The 16,804-nt window shown below is 49.9% G+C and overlaps 1 protein-coding gene across 1 annotated transcript in view; it reads right to left on the bottom strand.

Annotated features, from left to right (window-relative positions):
- DQX1 (DEAQ-box RNA dependent ATPase 1) overlaps positions 1 to 15,756 on the bottom strand; it is a 512,398-nt gene extending 496,642 nt beyond the window's left edge. Inside the window, exon 1 of the mRNA XM_069632365.1 lies at positions 15,507 to 15,756. The gene's annotated coding sequence lies outside the window, so the exon portion shown is untranslated. The remainder of the gene's footprint in view (positions 1 to 15,506) is intronic.
- Positions 15,757 to 16,804: the final 1,048 nt, after the last annotated feature.

Genomic DNA, 16,804 nt, shown 5'->3' with positions numbered 1-16,804 from the left:
TGGTAATAAGGGGGCGCTAGAGGGCCAACCAAGATGGCCGCTCTTACCTGAGCTCCCGCTCTGCCCGCAATAAATCCTGTTGAATCCTGCGGTTCCTGGCTACATACTGGAAATCAGAGGGCTTCTCCCTGCTTCTGATTGCACAGCACACTCCCTGCCGAAATTTGGGGGAGAATCGGCCAGTCCAAGCCCCCACACCACCACACCGGCGCGAAGGCCGGGGCCTCCCCGAGCACCGGGCGGACGCCGAGGGGCGGGGCGCGGCTTCGCGGAGACCGTTGAGCGGTCGTTCCTTGCTCCGGAGATCCGTCGCCCACGGGCACCGGCGGCCCTCTGGGAGCGCCGCCCCCCCTGGTTCGGGGCCGACGTGGGTCCGGACGCGTGCCTGCGGAGCCCCCCCCCCTCCGGGGCATCGGCGCTTCGGACATAGGGCCCGGGCCGGTGCTGGTGGGACCGCCCGGGGCCCGGCAGGCAGCCAGCTGCCCCCCATCCTTCCTGGGACCGCCTCGCCGACAGACCCCGTGGTGGGGGGTGTCATCACCTAGCCATCCGGCGGATCCCCGCCCGCGGGCGGCTCCGGGCCGGTGGAGGCCCCAGCACGATCCTGGACAGCCCCCCCACCTGAGTGTGACACCTGCAGTCCGGCCACAGAGGCGCCTTCCCGCTTTCCCCGGAGCCATCGTGCAGGGCCGCACCGAACCGGGAGGCAGCGACGTGAGCGGGGGAACACCAGGACATCCGCCCGACAGATGAAGACCTGAGGTACGTGCCCGGATTCGCCGAGAGCCCCGAGAATAGATTGCTGCGCCCCCCAAACGTGGCCACAGGCACGGTTGGCCGTGCGTGGCGGCGGCTCGGGGGGCTGAACTCCCTCCGGTCCACGAAGAAGCCCATAAGACACCTGGGGCCTGGCCTCGACTAGGGGTCGAGCCTCCACCGACCTAACGCCAGTTCTCCCTCAATCACGGCGGCGACTACAAGCCACCTTGCCACCGCTGACCCTCTTCGCCAAGACTGCATACATTCACCCGCCAAGATGGGCAAAGTAGATAAACTTCAAAAGAAGCTGACATTCGACAGCAACACTGCACCAAAAACTCCAAACCCACAACAAGGGGATGACCCGTCACCGTGCAGTTCTAGTCAACCAGTTTCCGAAAGCTATCCGATGGAAATAAAAGAACTCCTTCTAGATCTAAAAGCAGGCATAGGAAGTCTAAATAACAAGATGGATGGTCTATCCTCCAAAGTCGATCTGATGCAACATCGCCTAGACACACATACAGAACGGCTAAACGACGCTGAGCAAAGAATCTCGAGCCTCGATGACGGTGCCACATCCCTCTCCAACAAAGTCGCGCGACTTGAAAGCCAAATGTCCGCAACAATGGCCAAGTGCGAGGACCTGGAGGGTCGCTCTAGGCGGAACAACATCCAAATCGTTGGGGTCGGGGAAAACGCTACCCCAGGGAAGATGGAGGACTTTGTGGAGTCCGTGTGCCTCTCCCTCTTCGGCCGAGACTCCTTCTCGCAAATGTTCATGATTGAAAGGGCCCACAGAACCCCGACCTCCAGACCAGCCCCAGGCGCACCTCCTAGAGTCATCATAGCGAGGCTGCTCAATTACAGAGACCGCGACACCATCCTGCGACTGGCAAGGGAGAAGGGAGAGTTACACCACGACGGAGACAAGATCCATATTTATCCCGATTTTTCATCAACAGTACAGACCCAGAGGAGAGCGTTCACCAGCGCCAAACAACGACTGCGTGAAGGGAAGCTCGCATATTCCATGATTTTCCCTGCTCGTCTCAGGGTACAATACAACGAAAAGACTCACTTCTTTAATTCACCTGAGGAAGTCCATCTATTTCTGGACCGTAACGGTTGCCCAGCTCACAATCCTCAACGACCCCACGCACGAAGAGAGAGGGTCCCCAGGAATCCTCCTTAAAACCCAAGCCAGGCTCCGAAACATACCCAAATTGCCGGAACACGCTCACTCACCATTAAACATCTGGGCAGAGTTCTTGGAAGGACCCCAAGCGCCCCGAGCACAGCATCTGTTTCCTCACTCAGGTTGAGGGGGATCCCGTCGGACATGTTGGGGGTTGTCCGCGAAATGGGAATAGTTCTAAGGGCTGTTGGACTGTTTATTGTTTTTTGTTCAGGGTCAGGTTAACAACCACCCTTCTGGCACTGCCAGATCTCGTTAAGTGCAAATCTCTCATTAGGAGAGACCAGCACCCTCCCGAGTTGCCTCCCCTCGGTTTCGCTCCTCGCTCTCCGCTTCCTGTCGTCGTGCTCCATGTAATGTACCTCGATATGCTCCATGCCCACCATTCCACCCAAAACTATATAACGACCGTTGGACCAAGGAACTCCCAACGCAATTCCAAACTTTCTTCTCAACACTCAAGGTTGCGACATGGAATATAAGGGGAGGTAACATCCCTTCTAAAACCCGCAAAATCCTACAATACCTAAGGAGACATGAGATTGACGTGGCAATGATACGGAAAAACCCACCTAACACCCGTGAAAGAACGCACATGGGCCAAATCGTGGGGATGCCATAGATATTATTCATCTTACTCCTCCTATTCTAGAGGAGTGGCTATTCTAGTACACAGAAGAACCAATTTCCGTCTCACACACGTTGCAAAAGACTCCATAGGAAGATCCGTACTGGTCAAGGGCATAATTGCAGGCAACGCGATAACCTTCATTAACTCCTACGCCCCCAATGTAGATGGTCCAGATAACTTTGGCTGGGTGATGTCGCAGCTCTCCTCACTTGAACATTCCATGGTGGTTTGGGGTGGCGACATGAACACGGTCATAGACCCGGCCAAAGACAGATCACACCCCTCGTCTCAGCAGACCTCTAAAGCCAGCTTGCAAATAACAGAAATCTGCCGCGCCTTTGACTTAAAAGACGCCTGGAGAACAGTTAACGGAGATCTGAGGGACTACACCTTTCACTCAGCGGTCCATAATACCAGCTCTCGCATCGACTACTTGTTCACATCCAGAACAGGCCCCCTACAGCCCGGTCCCTGTCACATCCTTCCACGGACTATATCAGACCACTCGCCAATGGTCCTTTGTCTCCTCCCCTCCCGGCCTGTCCCCAGACTACAGAATTGGCGCTTCAAGACAGGTTCCATGCTGGACACGGTTTTCGCAGCAGAGCTAAAAGAGGAGATCGAAATCTTTCTCGGAGCCAACGTGGGGTCGGTCTCCTCGGCCGGAGTGCTATGGGAGTCTCTGAAATGCTTCGTAAGAGGCGTATGCCAAGCCAAGGAGAATGGCATTGTCAAACTTATTAGACGCGAACTTAAAACCTGCGAGGACCGCCTCAAAGATCTCGAACGCAAAACCAGAGATTCGGACGAACCCAAGACGAAAGCTACCCTGAAAGAAGAACTGCTGAAGTTTAATACACTCGCCGAACGCGAACTAAAATTTCTCCACCGTGGCACGGTAGTCAGACAATACGGTGAGGGGCAAAAGCCTGGAGCTCTCCTGGCGAGGTTGCTGAGAGCTGACCACACACCGACGCCTATTACAGAGATTCGCAGCCAACAAGGAAGAACATCGAACACAGATGTCGACATGGCAGAGGAATTTAGGCTCTTCTACCAGGAGCTTTATAGTTCCCAACACCCCGAAAATTCTGATGCCCCACTGAGATACCTGAGAGAGACGGAATTATACTGGGCAGAGGCACAACTAAGGGAACCCCTCAATGAACTGATTTCCCCAGAAGAAATAGCTGAGGCAATTAAATCACTCCCGAATACCAAAGCCCCCGGCCCTGACGGCTTAACCGGGGAATTCTATAAAGCCTTCGCGCCTACCCTTGCTCCCCTTCTGGCCGATGTATACGAGGAAGCCCTAGAGAACGGTACCCTACCCCAGACCATGCGTGAAGCCAATGTGATTCTCCTGCTCAAAACAGACAAGCCACCAGATAAATGTGCTTCCTACCGCCCCATTTCCCTCCTAAATCTAGACAACAAGATTCTAGCAAAAATCCTAACGAACAGACTGATGCCACTAATGCCTGCTCTAGTTCTTGCTGACCAGGCGGGGTTCATACCGGGCCGCAATACCACATTCGGCATTAGGAGACTGTTTGGAGTGATGGGAGCACTGGACCCAGCCCAACAGGCCATTGCTCTTCTTCTTGATGCTGAAAAAGCGTTCGACTCAGTGGAGTGGCCATTTCTATTCTCCGTACTCGCCAGGATGGGCCTGGGGGCTCGCTTCATTAAACTAGTTTCCCTGCTATACTCTAAACCTACAGCCAACATACTAGTCGGCACAGCTAGATCGTCCATCATCAACTTACAACGGGGTACCAGGCAAGGCTGCCCACTGTCAGCTCTACTATTCGCCCTAGTAATGGAACCCCTTGCCTCCAATCTTCGCGAGCATAGTCAACACCGAGGTCTGGTCATAGGCCCACACAAACTCATCATCTCGCTGTACGCAGATGACGTGGTTCTTTACATAAGAGACCCAATCGACAATCTGAACCCCATCATGCGCGAAGTGATCAGATTCGGGGCAGCATCTGGCCTCAAGATCAATCAAACAAAATCAATTGTCTTCCCGCTCACCCCGGCGACTCAGCCATTTCATGACGACTTCCATTTCACCTGGAAATCATCCAAGGTGCGAAACCTAGGCATCCAAATGTCACTAAATCACCAAGAAGTATTCCGGGACAATTACGAGGTAGTTTTCAAGTCCCTAACAGAAAAGGTGGCCCGATGGAAATCCCTACCCCTAACACTATGGGGAAGAACCTCTCTTGTCAAGATGGTGATTCTTCCGAAACTTCTTTATCTCTTCACCAACATTCCCATCCTACTTCCACAACCCTTCCTGAAAAAACTAAAGAGTCTGGTCCTGGAGCTACTGTGGGCCGGTAAACCCGCCAGAGTGGCTCACTCCACGCTAACCCTCCCAGTAACGAAAGGTGGCTTGGCGCTCCCCGATTTGGAGAGGTACTACTGGGCGGCCCAGGCGCAATTTCTTAGCCACTGGTACGCCACAAACCCTGTCAGACCACATGTCCAAGTTGAGAGGGCCCTAGCCTCACCAAATCTACTGAGAGCAGTCATCTTCGGGAAAATCCCGGTCCCCAACGACACGATGAATGTAATCTTAATAACGTACAAGATATGGAAGCTCTTAGCGCAGAAACACAACATCGTCACTCGATACTCTCCACTCCTACCTGCAAAATTCATACCGGGGATCTCGCTGACGTCCGAAAAAGTGTACCTCCAATGGCTAGAGAAACTTCAAATTAAGAACCTTGGGGACCTATTCACTGATGACAGTTTCCTGACCCCCGATCAAGCGAAGGGAAAAGGTGGCACTACCTCGCTAGACATCTTTATCTACTTCAGGGTACGCCACACTCTGCGAGCAATCCTTCCTACCTTTCCACAACAACCCCAAACATGGCAACTCTTACACTCAGTAATTCAGTCTCAGGGTGAAGGGAGACCCCTCTCTCAGATCTACAGAACCATCACTACAGACACATCTCCCACTGTGACCCGAGCCAAGATTAGATGGGAAAGGGCCCTAAACATAACTTTCTCCGACACCGATTGGTCCTTTATCCTTAGACAGACACAGAAGATTGCCCTCAATACCCGCCTCAAGTTAATCCACTTCAACTACCTGCACCAAACGTACTTTACACCAGCCAAAGCAAAAATACAGCATCCAAATTCATCCTTCGAATGTGAGAGGTGTGGATTGACATCTGCAAACTTCTTTCATCTAGCATGGGACTGCCCTAAGCTGGCCTCATTTTGGCCCCAGGTGCTGGAAATCACGAGTAAGATAATCGGTGAGCCGATTCTCCCAGCCAACACAGCAGCGCTGTTGGGTATGACCAGACTGTTAAAGGCCCCTACGAGAAAGCTAGCAGGCATTCTACTGACACTGGCTCGCAGAAGAGTCGCCATGGCATGGAGCCGTGGTCCTCCCCCAACAGTCACCGCATGGCGCAGAGATATTCTTTACTGCCAAGATGTTGAAACAGATTTCATTAAGCTGCTGCCACAACATGCACGCCCACCCGACATCTGGGGACCCTTAGTAACCTTTTTGATGAATGAATCAGTGGGGGCTCCTGCCTCGCTGACCATTTCTCAGTAGAAGCAGTATCTTCTCGTTAGTGACAACAAGGGAAGTTTCCCTTTTCATACCAACCGCTGACTCGGTTGCATACTCATAGACTTGGTGGAGTATACACAATATAGGGGTCGAGGGACGGGGGTGGAGGTAGGGGGGGGAAGTAGAGGGGGACATGGCTAAGCTAATTCCACCCTAATGTGGGTGAGAAGTTGTTTGAAAATAATAAAATTAAAAAAAAAAAAAAAAAAAAAAAAAATACATGGCTGGTAATGGCCCACTGACCTCACGAGACCCTCGCTTTGCTCGGGCCTGCCTAGGCTCTTGCTAGTGTTCCATTGTGGGAGTGGGGGTGGTGGTATACATGGCCGGTAACGGGCCACTGACCTCACGAGACCCTCGCTTTGCTCGGGCCTGCCTAGGCTCTTGCTAGTGTTCCATTGTGGGAGTGGGGGGTGGTGGTATACATGGCCGGTAACGGCCCACTGACGAGACCCTCACTTTGCTCGGGCCTGCCTAGGCTCTAGCTAGTGTTCCATTGGGGGAGTGGGGTGGTGGTATACATGGCTGGTAATGGCCCACTGACCTCACGAGACCCTCGCTTTGCTCGGGCCTGCCTAGGCTCTTGCTAGTGTTCCATTGTGGGAGTGGGGTGGTGGTATACATGGCCGGTAACGGGCCACTGACCTCACAAGACCCTCGCTTTGCTCGGGCCTGCCTAGGCTCTTGCTAGTGTTCATTGTAGGAGTGGGGGTGGCGGTATACATGGCCGGTAACGGGCCACTGACCTCACGAGACCCTCGCTTTGCTCGGGCCTGCCTAGGCTCTTATTAGTGTTCCATTGTGGGAGTGGGGGGTGGTGGTATACATGGCCGGTAACGGGCCACTGACCTCACGAGACCCTCGCTTTGCTCGAGCCTGCCTAGGCTCTTGCTAGTGGGCCGTTACCAGCCATGTACGCACCTGACACGGGGTTGATTCCCAGAGCCTCCACTTCCAAGGATCCATTAACCAAAATTACTTGTAAAGCCATTCATAACCCATAGAAAGGTTGTGCTATATAAAACGCACATCAAAATGCAAATAGAATGGTATCGCATTCTGACCTTCAAATACCAATCTGTATCCATAGCATGGCATTCTTTTGCCCGCTAGTAACACTTGCAGGACTGCCAATGTGAAGCCACGCAATCGGACCGGTCCTCATACTCAGGGCAACGCTGGAAAGGAAGGGTGGGGTGTAGGCTGAATGCACAGGGGCCTGTGTCTATGCCCCTCTCTGTATAGACGTTGCCACTGATCTGACCCCGAGGCGAGGCTGACCTCCATCCATGTGCCTTGTTATCTAGGATGTTTACAAAGGATGTTGCGGACAATGGAATCTGCAGGCCAGAAAAGCATACATAATCTTGTCCACAAAGGTCACGTGTGCATGGGACACGCCCAGAGAATATTGCCATGAAAACACAGCACTTCATTTTCCTGGTCATGATGGGAACAGGTAACTGGGCGGCAGCCTACACATAGCTCACATGCAACTGCTTGTTGGCCGGCTGAGCTAGGTTATTGTTAGTGCACTAACACACAGTACTCTTAACACCACTACTCCTAACAACCTGAAAAGAAAGCCACCTCCTTACTAAAGCTAACGTGGCGGCTTTCTTCGCTGCAGTCATCACGTTTTCAAAACGTGAGTTGGCACTTAAGACAAAGTATGGCGACGCCTTTTGGAACATCGCGCCCCACCCTTACGTAAGCGTTTCCTGGCTGGTGTTGCGGCTACCTTAAATGTGTGTTTAATGCCGGTACTGCAACTCCGTGCATTCTTCATAAGAAGTGATAAAAGTAGCGCGTCTCGGACTATTATTAGCACATACATTAGTGACAGAATGGGCCCCGCCAACGAGCCTGCGACGAGACAGTGCCTTGCTTTCATGCTGCAAACGTGAAAACTAAAAAGGATAAACCTGTGGATTGTGCCTTACATGTTGAAAATGCTACTCATGTGTTGGACCACACGGGCTACTTAGGAAAAAAGGAATACAGAAGGTACCATGCAGGGTAAATATCAAACATACTAGGCAGCACTTCCCAACTACCCCGGGATGTACTTACTTTGTACCCCAGGTTGCAGCATCACCCCCCCCCCCCCCGCGCTATCAAAGATGCCCTGGCCAAAGAGTATTCCACCATTGCTACTGACAGCGCATGGAATCGTTTGCCAATCGACATGCACAGGCATTTAAGAAACAAAGCAAGAGGGAGCATTGACCCGGTTGGTCCCTCTACCATTAGTGGTGAAAATAAATAATAAAACATGGTACCAGACTAACTAGCCAAACAAAAAGATAAATGTGACTCCAGTCCTTTTTATTTTATTTTAATTTACTTGTAAAGCGCTGAACAGGAACCCTGAGGCATCTAAGCGCTGGGACCAAACAGATAACGAGTAACATAGCAGTCAGGGCTAATGCGAAAGGTAGAGAGAGCAGGCCTGTGATTGAGATGTATTCAAAAAGTACAGTTTTCAGATTGCGTTTGAAACTAACTAGACTGGGATAGAATCTCAAGTCAGGTGGCAGGGTATTCCTCTTGTTAGGCTGGTGTTCGAGCAGGCAACCATTGCATGGACTGGGTAGACAATTTGTATTCTGAAAGTTGGTTGGGACTACTCCGAACGCGGACAGATTCGTACGGATCTGCTGTTTAAAGTACAGAGGTTGGGATTGAACCCATGACTTTTGTGGACTTGCTGAAAAGGCGTGTTCAGAATTAAAGTACAATACCATTTGCCCTGATTTGAAAAAGACGGCCAAGTCGGTCGAAACACGTGTGGGCACTTGTTCATATAAATACACAGCTTTAAGAACTATATTCCAACTGAATGAAGTTATTTTTTGTTTACCTGGGGCATGAAAGTCAAAGTGTAAAAACAGTGTTACGATTAGTTTATAAAGCAGAGTGGAGGAACCATATTTTCACTGCAGTTACTAATTTCATGCGACAAATACTACGGTCTCAACAAACAGAAGGGCGCTGAGGTCTACCTTATATAGGTGTCCTTTGTGAAAAAACTTAAATTGTTATGGTTGGGACTACAATTCCCTTGATCCATCACTACTTATTATGCTGTCTAGAGCAAATGGAGTTGAAGTACAAAACACCCGAGAGGGCCAGGAATTGCATACCCATGGCTAATGCAATGTGTTAAGCTGTACTGTGGTGTTGTCAATATCCGTTGGATGCTCAGATGTCCTGCCAAGCTCATAAATACCATATTGAGAGACTGGCACCCCATTCCTTATTCCCTAGGATCAAAGAAGCTCTGAAACCTCGCTACCCTTCATGAAATAACCCTTACTGAAAAGACCTGCGCAACAATACCCTCAATGTACCCATCTGCTGCTTATAAAACACAGCATATCATACCCAATTGCTAAAATTCCTTAATACCTCCACGGGTATGAGGGAACTCCTCCCAAATGGTTCCCTTCGTTTCTCAGTGAAAGCAAGGCATAAAATAAGCGGTATTGCATCGCTATTTGCAATATAATTAAGCCTGTTTGCTGTTTATGTTCATGATCATGTCGCAGTTACTGCGATATGATTTTCCACTCAAAAAAAAATAAATGGTTCCTTTTAATGCCTGCCTCTGCGCACTGCAGGCGAGGCAGGCAGAAGCACCCGGGCTAGGCTCAAAACATTGTATCAATGTGAGCGCAGCCGGGTGCAGTGTCACGTGAGAGGAGGATCTCCGACCCCTCTCACACTCGACTCTGGCTTCAACGGTAAGGAGGTTTGGGTGGTGGAGCCGGGCCCTTTTTATTAATTTATCTGTTGGGTGCAGGGTGTAAGTGTCTGATAATATTTCTCCCGCCCGTTCGGGAGAAGAGAAATATTATTCTCAGCCACTTACACCAAGCACCCGCCGTAATAACGCAGCCTTGTGCTCGTAGAAGGCCTCTGCTACGAGCACAAGGCTGCGTTATTGCGGCGGGTGCTGGGTGTTAGGGAGCAGGCGCTCTCTAACACCCAGCACCCATACCTGTCTACATTTGAAAATCAAAATTCCTGAGATTTACACCCCGCCCACAGTGAGTCACACAAAACCCCACCCATTCTCACCTGGCTCTGCCCACATGTCAAAAAGGTAAACTCTGTTGTAATGTGATGAGACGTCAGAAATTTGCGGTTCAAATTGAACTATGCATATTTCAATAAATTGCCTTGTCACAACCACCCAAATTGCATTGGACAAAAAGCATTCACCATTCCATAAAATCAACACTGTAAAATATGCACATGTAAACTCCAAGAATCAATACAAAGGTTTTCCCTGAATTTTGCAGCACCGCAATTCGACATTTCACCTTAGTTTTTTTTCATCAGGTTAGGTAGGGGGAAACAACGGGCACTGACCCCCCCCTTACGACGCCCATGGTCATTCAGTGAAGGTCATTAAATAAGAGCACATTATTGATGCAAGGGTGCAGGACCAGATATAGAACTGTGGAGGGGACTCTGATATGTGACCCCAGCTACCCACTGCTGATGGTGGAAACAGTGGGGCAGGGTCAGACTGGGGCATACAATTGTCTCGGGCACCAACCGAAAAAGTGTTTCACAGTGAATGAATTCCTTTTGTGACATTGTTTCACTAACCAAAGGGGGAGGTGGGGCAAATTGTACATTTTAATTCAGCAACACTGTCAAAACTATTGGGCCAGTTTGATGAGTTACTGGACTCCAGTAAGTTATCAAACTGGCCCACATTGGCCAAAAAGGTGGCTCACTTTGACCCAATAAATGGGCCCACACAAGCATTTTGCGTTCTTGGTCAAGCCATGGGCCTATTGCCCTATATAGGCCAGTCCGAGCAGCCTGCAGTGGTGCATGGAGGTTAGCTGCCGAATTTATCACGAGGCAGGCAGCCAGAGCCAGTAGGAAGCTTTACACTGGCCAGTTTATGGACTGGAACCATGGGGGCAGTTGCTGGACCCCCCCCCCCCCCTCAGAGGCTCGAGCCTCACTTGTTTGTAAAGGCGAAAAGCCCCAGCGCTGTCGCTGATTGCTGGGCTGGGTGTTGGCAAGTGGCTACGCTGGCATTTGTTCGGCTGTTGATTCTCGAGCCCCCCCCACCCCCGCAGAGTGAGTGTACATTGTTGTTGGTAGCTGGTGAATGAGTTGCTTTTTGCCTATTTTGTAGGAATTGGGTCTGCCGTGTAGAGGAAGATTAGGCAGAAAGGACCTTCCAACTTGATAACAACGGGCCCGAGAGGTAAGCCTAGCCCAACACTTTATTCTAAAAATATCTTACAGCGAACCTTTACATTTTACAGACATTGCACTGATGTTATACTTCAGAGGTACATAGAAATAATCTCTGCATTATTGCTAATTCTATATCTTGGGGTACAACTAATTCTGGGGACATTCAATATTAGTACAAAATTGCTAATCAAAAAATTTTTTATTAGCTAAATCTGCTAATCAATTTTTCAAAACTAATTTATGCGTTGGAAAGGACTGCACAAGACAGAGGAGTACCCCAAGGTTCCCCTAACCCTCCGACCATGGCTGTTTATTATCTACATGACTCCCCTTGCCGACGTTAGAACCTTCAACCAGCATTTTCCAAATCTATATGGACAATACATAAATGTCTGTCCATCTGGAATTCAAACAAACAAACGATCCCTCTGTCACACCTGCCTCATGTCGGCTTAAGAACAGGGGCCTCTATCAAACCCTGCTCGTAAAAAAGACAATCTTTATTGGCATCTCCTAGCCTTCACAACTCCCGCTCAACTTGCCATCTTCAGACTCCCTCCAGTACAGTGAAAAATCTGAGATTTCTGATAGACTTCTCCATGAACTCCTAAAAATGAGACAAACCAGAATCTTACTTCAAACGCCATCTGATGAGAAATAGCATTCCTTGCTTGAACATGAACCATAACGGACGAGACAAGAGTATTACTCCCATCTTACCTTGAATATTGTAATAGCAACTATCTTTGTGTTGATAAATGCGCCACATGTCAACATTCATCTCATCCAAATCTAAGCTGCTAGATGGATTCTGGGCCTACAATCTCACAATTCCATCTGCACGGATTTTGGAATGCTGGAAGGACTACCTATAGGATTCCAAAACTGCATCTAAAACAGTGTGCCAACCCTACAAAATGGTTGGATCCAATTTTATGTCATCTATCTTGAAGAGTTATCCCTTTGGAAGAACGCTCAGATAGGTCAACAGCAGCAAGCTCATTCAAATTAGGTTCAAGAAACAATGCACTAGAGGTAATGCTTTCATCACCGTCTGCAATAATATCCTATAGGTTGAATGGCAGTCTCCCAAGATTCAAAATAAACTTGACCCCAGTCTTTCTGACCACTCTTGAATCCATGCACTGTCATTAGCCTCTGCCCCATCCAACATGTTGTGGCATCTGATTCTAACAGTGGCCAGACCCTGTGACGTGGATTCTGCCCTTTTCTTCTAGCATTTAATAGTGGGAAGTGGGTTCATACATATTGTAATTACTATTATTGGTTATTTATAACGTGTTTAATACCCAGAGGTTTCTATGCATGGATCTTGTTTGCTCTTAGCTGGGATCCTACATGCCCCAGGAACGTACTCTCTCTGTTCTTTGATTCTTTTGAGACTGCACTTCCCCACGTGGCTTCACCACCTCAGAAGCTCCCTACTTTTATATCTTTCCAGTGCATGCTGAAATATCTTGCATGCAATAGGGCACCTTAAAAAGCAACAATGAATGGAAAAGAATAACATAGGACCACGATATTTGGATAGTGCCTAACAGGCATCTGCAAGTCCAGCGTTGCAGAGCTCATTAAAATTCTCCCAGAGACGGCAGCAGATTTTAACCACTTACCGTCAATTACAACCAGACTTGCAAAAGTCCCTTTTCTGGATTTGGAATATTACTATAGTGTGTGTTGTGTCAGCATTTTTACAACAACATCAAAAGGTCCTGGTGGATGTGTCGTGCATGGCCCGTCAGGAACCACGCGCAATGATTACAATCCCAACAGCCACCTGGAGCTCAAAATCTAAACTTGCCAATAGCCTTTAGCTAGTGAGAATGGACTCTAGGTAAGACATTGGTGGAACGTGGAGAATTTGTAGTGACATTTTATGCCTAGCTAGTAGCTTGCAACTTGAATGTCTTTACCCCAGAGTCACCTAATCTACCCAAAGTCTAGAGAACCGTTCATGGTGATTAACTCTCTAGTGTGGTGCCAAATGAACTCTCGGATCTCAGATGGTCCCCAAATATTCACCTTCCCCAAAAATACACAAAGCCAGCTCTAGATGGACAGCGCAGTTGACTGCGGGGCATCGTGAGGCAACATATCTTATATAGGGTGCATCCTAACTGATTCTGTCAATTGATCACCCGTCGAGCCTACTGTACAGTCCCGTCCAATGGCATGTCCATGAGGAGGGAGCATTGATAAGGGATATCGCATAAACAGTCATCAGCAGATGGAGCACTTGATGTTTTGGCTTCGGATGGTGAACTGAGCGTTGCAAGAAGGTGTGAGGCCAAATTAGCAAGCCCATCGCACCCCAACCCAAAGCCCCCAGCCTTGATGAAGCGTTCATGGGCCGCAATATAGGCGGTTGGCAGCAGGTGACCGCTACCGTCAGGCGCTACAATCTTGGATGAAGATTAATCAAAAATGGATCGGACTGTTTATTACATGATGCTCCCAGTTTTCCTTGCCTCACCTCCACAACTCTCCCCTTACCCACCACTGCATTTTTCCTTTCATGCTGGTGCTGTCCTCCTTCTGGACTCACTGGTAACCCTAGACGTCTCTCTTCATACCATACCTTCCCTCTGCAAAGCCCTCCTATTCCCACCCTCGGCTTCTATGCTTAACTAACTTCACACCTTTGTCCCATGGCATCTCATTTTAACCCCCAGATTCCTCTTTCATCTACTCCTTCTCACCAGGAGTGAGCTCATGGGTGTAATTTTAAGGGGGAGGGGGCAGGGGAGTTTGTCTCTCTCCCCCCCCACTTTCATGGCACACCATTTTGTCGCATTCATTTGGCTGGGGCACTTTTTCTTCAGATGTCATGTCCCCCACTCCAGCAACAGTTTCTGAAAAGTTACTCCACTGGGTGGGCTGGAAACAAAAAGGAAGCATAGGAAATAAAGTGGCCCCATATTACACACATTCAGCAAGACCAATCCTTTTTCCTATGGGAAAATTTGGAAATACAACACAAAGAGGTCCAGGGTGCAGAGGCCAGTCCAGCCCTGCTTGTCACCCCTCTTCAATTACCCTGATATCCTTCCCCCTACTTATTTTTCTTGTCCCCTCTTGTCCAATGTAGCTTCCCCCCATATTGCCCCTCTTTTCTTAACAAACCCTCTCTTCTTGCCCCATACCTTCTTGTTACCCCCTCTCTTCTTGCCCCATACCTTCTTGTTACCCCCTCTTCTTGCCCCATTCCTTCTTATAACCCCCTCTCTTCTTGCCCCATACCTTCTTATAACCCCCCTCTCTTCTTGCCCCATACCTTCTTGTTACCCCCTCTCTTCGTGCCCTATACCTTCTTATTACCCCCTCTCTTCTTGCCCCGTACCTTCTTATAACCCCCCCTCTCTTCTGGCCCCATTCCTTCTTATAACCCCCTCTCTTCTTGCCCCATACCTTCTTATAACCCCCCTCTCTTCTTGCCCCATACCTTCTTATTACCCCCTCTCTTCTTGCCCCATACATTCTTATTACCCCCTCTCTCCTTGCCCCATACCCTCTCATTACCCCCTCCCTCCTTGCCCCATACCCTCTTATTACCCCCCTCTCTTGGCACCCCTCTCTTCTTGCCCCATACCCTCTTATTACCCCCCTCACTTGGCACACCTCTCTTCTTGCCTCATACCCTCTTATTACCCCCCTCACTTGGCACCCCTCTCTTCTTGCCCCATACCCTCTTATTACCCCCCTCTCTTGGCACCCCTCTCTTCTTGCCCCATACCCTCTTATTACCCCCCCTCACTTGGCACCCCTCTCTTCTTGCCTCATACCCTCTTATTACCCCCCCACCTCACTTGGCACCCCCCTCTTCTTGCCCCATACCCTCTTATTACCCCCTCCCTTCTTGCCCCATTCCCTCTTATTACCCCCTTCTCTTGGCACCCCTCTCTTCTTGCCCCATACCCTCGTATTACCCCCCTCTCTTGGCACCCCCCTCTTCTTGCCCCATACCCTCTTATTACCCCCCTTTCTTGCCCCATACCATCTTATTACCCCCAGGCCCCCTTGCCACCCCAGCCCCCTGTCCCTTCTCTCACCTGTCACCCCAGTGTCAGTGGTTCCATTGGGGGGCTCGGCGGTGTCAGAGCTGCGTCGGCACTCGGCCTCTTCATTCCCTGCCCTCTCCCAGGTGAGCTCCACTGGTCACGGGCCTGACAGCTCCTGCCCTGGGCTCCTGCTTCCGCCTGTCCCCGGCCCCAGCACAACACCTAGAGCCGAGCACCGGAGACTGCCGAGGACGCCTTAAAGGGGAGTGCCGAGAACAGCCGAGGGCAGCCGGGAACAGCCGAGGCGTCGGCAGTCAAAAACACTGCCTGTCGCACTGGCAGGCCAAGAGGGCAAGGACAGGGAAGATGGGCAACGCCCCGGCGCGGCTCAACCCCAGCTCCCTCTCCAGGCGGTGGCTTAATGGCGCAGAACCACACGACTCCCCGGAAAAAATGCAACCTTTCTTAGTCTTTTGATTATTCTGTATCTGTGCATATTTTAATAGCATAAATAAGAGGCTTTTCAATTATGTAAATATTTTAGTCAGAATATTAGAATTTTTTTTGTTTTGGGAGTTTTTAAAATGGTCTCCTGTATTGGAAATTTCGAACAGCGAGTGTTGTAATATTAAGAGTATTTTATCGAGTATCTACGAAATGGAAAGAGGGAAATTACCACTGCAAGATGGCCGCCTTGTTTGCACACAGTTGTAGCAGAAGGACCGAAGACACCTGCGGCTAGCTTGTGCAGTAGAAGGAGGGAGCAATCTGGCAGCTGTTTATGAAGTGGTCAATGGACATACATTAGATCTAGCACCAAAAATGGGGGAACTTTGTTTGCCCATTGTTTGTTTGCTTATTTGCATTAAAATATTTGGTAATTTAGGAGGGATGTTAAACATGTATACAAAATATTCTTACAAAATCAGGATTCTCCCGTCCACATAAGGCATAGCTCTCAACTCACACGCTTTTGGCGGGTGTCACCCGCCTTGTAAAAGGCTGACTCACCCGCCAAGCCTCCAGCACTCCCATTCATTTCAATGGGCGTCTCACCCGCCAAAAACAAAATCGGGTGATTTCACCCGCCTTTGCAACACAAATGGTTCAGAGCTATGCATAAGGCCGGTGTCACCTGTTATGTTCCGCCCTGCGTCCCGCTACGCGGTGACGCAGGGCGTGCCGAATAAAAGCCCTGCCCCCGCGCTCGGGAGGCAGTTCCGGGGCAGACCATCCACTCGTGTGCTCGTGAGTTCTTGAAGCTCCCGCTGGAGCTGCGCCACAGGCCGTGCGGCCTTGCCTAACTCCTCCAGCCCTCGTACGCGCACGCTGAGGGCTGGAACATAACA

This window comes from Ambystoma mexicanum, chromosome 6q, assembly GCF_040938575.1.
Source record: "Ambystoma mexicanum isolate Mex_15411 chromosome 6q, UKY_AmexF1_1, whole genome shotgun sequence".
NCBI classification, from domain to species: domain Eukaryota; kingdom Metazoa; phylum Chordata; class Amphibia; order Caudata; family Ambystomatidae; genus Ambystoma; species Ambystoma mexicanum.
The sequence above is the reverse complement of the archived record's forward strand: the minus strand, read 5'-3'. Positions and strand labels throughout refer to the sequence as shown.